Source organism: Nicotiana attenuata, unplaced genomic scaffold, assembly GCF_001879085.1.
Source record: "Nicotiana attenuata strain UT unplaced genomic scaffold, NIATTr2, whole genome shotgun sequence".
Taxonomy (NCBI): domain Eukaryota; kingdom Viridiplantae; phylum Streptophyta; class Magnoliopsida; order Solanales; family Solanaceae; genus Nicotiana; species Nicotiana attenuata.
Window position 1 is genome coordinate 1,179,737 of NW_017670278.1, and position 6,209 is coordinate 1,185,945.

The window sequence follows — 6,209 nt, forward strand, 5'->3', positions numbered from 1 at the left end:
AAAAAATTTAATGGTAAATGTTAATAGTTTGCACTTTTAGTATAATTATTTACCTTTACATTCTAGTTTGACGGGTAGTTTTCTTTTGTTAAGTGTAAGAATCCATTTCGTGTTAAAAATAATATATTTTTAATTGAGTCCTTAAATTATTCATCACTATTTGATTCAATTATTATCAATATATCTTGGTATATAATAGATTTCTCAAAGGCCAATTGATTTGATAGTGTTACGTTGAAAATGTGATCTCCGGAATATATGTTTGATAGTGTATGTCGTATATTTAAGAAAAAACCGACAAATAACCGAAAAAACCGAAAAACCGACAAAACCGGACATAAACCGAATCGAGAAAAAACCGACTTAATTGGTTTGGTTTGGTTCTACCATTTAAAAAACCTACTTACTTGGTTTGGTTTCTTTTTAGAGAAAAACCGGTCCAAACCAAACCATGAACACTCCTAATTTTTGTCATCCTATCCAATATGATTTTCCCCCTTTCTCTCTCTCTCCTTTTGCTCTCCCCCGTCTCTGCCAACTGCAAGTTGGGTGGGCATGAGTTTTTTCTTTTTGTTATAATTTTGCTTTCTATTCAACTACTCCTCGTTTGATAAGTTTTACAAGTTAAACACTGAAATCTTCTCCTTTTATATTTGCTGTGAATGGCTTATATTTTCTAGGATTTATTGTTATGTTTTATGGAGTATCAAAAACATGAAAAGTGAAAATCAATATCAAAATCAAACCATTACTCCATTGATAGGAGCAATTTACAGCACTGGTAAAAATATTGTAGTAAGAATTCTGGAGTCTTTCTAAGTTTTGGTTTGTTTTAAGGATAAATGCTGAAAAAGTAAAATGAGTGCAACTGCTAACAGAATGGAGAAGTCACCGGAAAAAGAAATAGAGATGAACAGTGACCGGAAATTAGGAATAGGGAGGTAATTCGCCGATGGAGAATTTTAGATTGAAAAATATTGCTGGTGGAGAAGAACAAAAAAGGCGTCTTTACTGTAAAGGATGAGGGTAAGGCTGTATGGTGGGCCGGTCTGGGACCGGGACCGGACCGGGCCCGTGGTCTTAACGGGCTAAACGGTCCCGGCGGGCCGGTCCTGGTGGGCCAGTCCCTGATGGTGTAGAAAGCCCGTGGCGGGCTGGTCTCTTGCGTGAGGCCCACGAGACCGGGACCGCTAAGCCCGGGACCGGCAGGCGGTTCTGGGCCGGTTCAACCGGGTCTAACGGTCCTAACGGGCTCCAACGGCTCTTTTCTAAAAAAAAAATTTTTTTTTTTAAAAAAGACCAACGGTCAGATTTTAAAATCTAGTCGTTGGCCTTAATTTTCAACCGTTTGGAACTTTAAAAAATAGCCATTTGGCCCCCAAACTTTATATAATTACACTTTTTTTCAATTCTCAACTATAAATACCCCCTCATTCTTTCATTTTTACTCACCAATTCATCAATCTATCTCAATCTCTCTCAATCTCTCTCAATCTATATCTAATTTCTCTTCTATAATTGCTTATTTTATTATTGCAATTTCGTGAAAAATTGTGAAGTTGGTGAATTGAAGTATTCAAGTCTTCAAGTCTTCAACGATTTTCAATTTTCAAGAAGTTGTTCGGCAATCCGGTGAACTCGTTCCAACTCTTAAGTTTTAAGAATATATTTTTGTGTGTTTAGTTTGCATAATTGTAATTAATATAGCATTTTCTTTGAAAAAAATATTTGGTGGTAAGGGAAAAGCTAAAATTGGTGAAAGTAGTCTCCAACCTACTACCCTTCCCCCGGCTCCCCGACCCAGACCTATTACCCGTCCTGCTGCTCCTATTATTCTTGATAGTGATAAACCTTGTTTTCAATTTTTCGATAGTGAATTTTGCCATAATGTTGCACAAGGTGAACAATTAAATGAAGAAGTTATGAATGCTCTTTATCTAATCAAACTATCTTAGAAAATGATGAGGAAAATGAGGATGCAGATGAAACCCAACCGGATTTAGATGATTCACCTACTAGTCCTGTTAATAACCCAACTGATGCCCCGCCCGACCCACCTGTAGAAACCCCTACTTTTAATAGACAACCTTCTAAACGCCTAGAAACATCATTAGTTTGGAATTTTTTTACTCAAGTAAGAGAACAAAATAAGGCTAGGTGTAAAACTTATGGGAAATTGCTGGCGCATAAATATACTGGAGACCGTAGCGGTACGGGTAGTTTGGCTAGGCACATACAAACACACCCTAGAGATAAAGTTAAATATTTACAAATGAAAGCGCAGCAAGAGGGGACAAGTGTAGATACTGCGGTTAACCCTAGTACAGGTTCAAATCTAGTTCAACCAGGAATTAACACTGTGACCGGTGGTATTTTATATTACGATCCTAATAAAGATCGTGAAGAATTAGCAAAGATGGTTACTGTTATGTGCTTACCATATACTTTTCCTTCTAACCCTAATTTGTGCATTATATTAGAAAAGTTTTTAATCCTACTTATAAAGGTTGGCCTCGCGCAACAGTTAAGAGCGATATTTATAAATATAAACATGAATATGAACAATATTTGCGGTATTTATTTACTCATATAACTAATCGGATTTCTATTACTACTGATATTGGTAGAAGTAATAATGACTGTGATTATCTAACTGTTACAAGTCATTGGATAGACGAGGAGTGGATAATGCAAAAACGCATTATTGCGTATAGAATAATTAATTCACGTCACACAGGTAAGTTTATTGCTAACACCGTTGCAGATATTTGTAGATATTTTTGCATTAGAGATAAAATAATGGCAATTTCTATGGATAATGCTTCTAGTAACACTAGTGCTATAGGCATACTTACAACAACACTAAATCCTGCATTTAGTAATTGTTTCCATGTGAGATGTATTTGTCACATTTACCATTTAATCGTCGGTGATGGTATGAGAATTTTAAATTTAGAAATTGAAAAGGTTAGAATGGCTCTTAATTGGCTTTTTTATTCAAACCGTAGAAGTAGACTTAGAGAGTATTTTAAAAAATGTGATGAATTTGGCCTTAGAGAAAGAAAGGTTCCTAAACCTTGTCCAACTAGATGGAATTATATGTACGAAAGTTTAGTAGTTGCATATGAATATAGAAACCCAATTAATGCAACGTTTAATGCTCGTGTTGATGGTGAGGATGATGATGAAATCCTTACAAATCAAGATTGGACGAATGTAAAAATTCTTATAGATTTTTTAGAACATTTTCAAATTGCTACAAATGCATTTTCTGGACAATATTATCCTACTATTTCAAATTGTTTAGTTTATATTGCAGCACTATGTGATTTGTTTGTTGAATTTTCGGAGGGTGGGGAAATTTATAAACTTGCTATAAATGCAATGAAAGAAAAGTTTAAAAAATATTTTTTCCCTATCCCCCCTATTTATGGTGTTGCTGCAATGTTAAATCCTACAATGAAATTAGGAGGTCCTCACTTTTGGTACTCAAATATTTATAAGGCTTTAGATCTTTCAGTTGAGAAATTTTCTACACTTGCAGAGGCAAAAGCCTCAATTAAAATAAATGCTCAAACAATTTATAATGCTTATCAACTTGCGTTAGATAATGCTAGGCCAAATGTTCCAACCCCTACTTCGTCTAGTTCACAATCATCTAAAAGAGCTGCGGGCCTAAAAGCACTTAAATCTTGGACGGAGTTAGGGGTTCTCAAGGTGATAATTTTGATGAGACTTCACATCTAAATGAGCTTCAAGTTTATTTGTCGCAGGGACTTGAAAAGGAGAATCCAGACGGCACATTTGATCTTTTGGAATGGTGGAAGGCAAGGGAAAAACATTTTCCGATTCTTGCAAGGATGGCTCGGGATATTTTATCTATTCAAGCTTCAACAGTTGCATCAGAGAGCGCTTTCAGTCAAGCAAGACTTCAAATAGGTGATCATAGAGCATCTATGAGGGAGAGCTTGGAAAAATCAGTACTATTCAGAGATTGGATCCGCTCGGAAAGAAGAAACTTTGGACTTGATCACAACCGGAGATAGACGAAGCTTATGAAGAAATGATAGCGGAACTTGCGGAGGATGCTGCTTCGCCCGGAAGCGGTGATGAACAAGCTTCTTTTCCGCCACCACCAACGGAACCTCCTCCGAACCTTGAAGGATTTATGAGATTTGTTAGAGATACAATGTAGGTTATGGTGTAACTTGTACTTTGGCATATCTTCTTTAGTTTTTTTTTCTTTTAATGGTGGTATTAGTACCTTGTTGTGCTCATTCTATTGGGGGGAAGAGGACTAAGAAAGATATGCCATTTTTGGTAATAAAAATTACAAGACATGCCCTTGAATATCTCTTTGCAATATTTTTTCGTCTTTAACTTGCAATTATTTATAAGCTATATTATATATACATAACATACAATATATACTACAAGAAAATATATAAGGGAATATATATACATAACATACAATATATACTACAAGAAAATATATAAGGGAATATATATACATAACATACTATATATAGTATACTATACTAGTATATTATACTAGTATACTATATATATTATATTTACATGAAGAAGTAGTACTATATATACTATAAAACAAGATTTTTCAAAATGAGGGCCCCACCCCCAATGACCACCAACGGTCATATTAATTGCACCAAATAGCCGTTTTTTTTCCAATTTACAAAACTAACCTTCTCTAACACTATAAGTACCCCCCTCCCTCTTCTTCATTTCAATACTCAATACTCATTTCTCAATCTAAATTTCTCTCAATCTCCAATTTTCAAGACTTCAAGTCTCAATCTCAATTTTCAAGTTAAATCATGCCTCGTTCGGAAAGAGTGCGCTTATTTGTTTCGCAATACTATGAAGTGCTTGAAGAAAATGAAGAAGGCCAAATATTAAAGTGCAAGAACTGTGGAAGAGTCTTAAATTTTCGTTCAGGGTGTACCACAGGCATTTTAAGGAGGCATATAAAGTATTGTGTTGAGGGTATTTATCCGCAAATTCGTCTTTAAGATTTTTCAACAATTTGTGTTATTTTAAAATTATTAGACGTATTTATGCTTCATGTTGTACTTTGTTATTAATTTATTATACATGCCAATTTAGTTTTACTATTGATTTGTTATTTTACATTTTCGTCAAACACTTTAATAATTAGATTTCTATATTATATATACTACATATATTTATATAGCCATGCATAAGAGCAATTTATATATATACATACACATATGGTTTACAAGCCCACGAGCCCGGCCCATTTAGCCCAGAACCATATGGGCTTAGGCCCGTCACGGGCTGGTCCTACCCGTTGAGCCCACGAAGCCCGGGACCGCGAAGCCCGGGACCGCCAGAGCCCGGGACCGCTAAGCCCGGGCCCGTTTAGCCCATTTAGGCCCGTGCCCGGCCCACCATACAGCCTTAGATGAGGGTTTTTGTTTTATTTGTGGGGAATGACAAAAGAGTCCCTGATATTGAAATGATGGTAATGTTTTTAGAAAGGGCAAAAAATGAAAGCAAAGTTATATATATATATATATATATATATACATATATATATATATATATACTAGTTTCTTGCCACGTGCATTGCACGTGTATGCCGATCCATGTAAGATACCATTTGTAACATACTATCAATAATATTAAAAGAAAACTTTAAATAAACAATTATACATGAAAGAATTAAGTACAAATTTTTGTGAATTATCAATATGGATCGTATAATGACTTTTTCCAAAACTAGATTTACGTAAATAATAAATCAATCATATCTTTATACCAATAACTCTTTATAGCCGTCATTAGAAGCAAAACTTGATTATTACAAGCAAGTAGAAACTTAAAGTACTTCTACGTTCTATACACAACAAAGATCATTATAACTGCCAAAATAAATTTCTTTTCTAAATTCAGATGAAAGAGTTAGATACAAGACCAAAATCTACAATTATAAAACTTTCAAAGAAGTACAAACGTGAAATTCTTCAAGTGAAGTACATTCGACCGCTCTATACAATTGCATAGGTAAACAAGCAATAAGAAACTCCGATATAGCAAAAAGTTATCGACTTACCAATATGAGGTATTGATCAAGAATTTTTACTCAAGTGTTACATGTAACTGCATGAAGGTTGTCTTTATCCAAGCAATATACAATGCATTGTATTGTTATGCCTCACTATTAT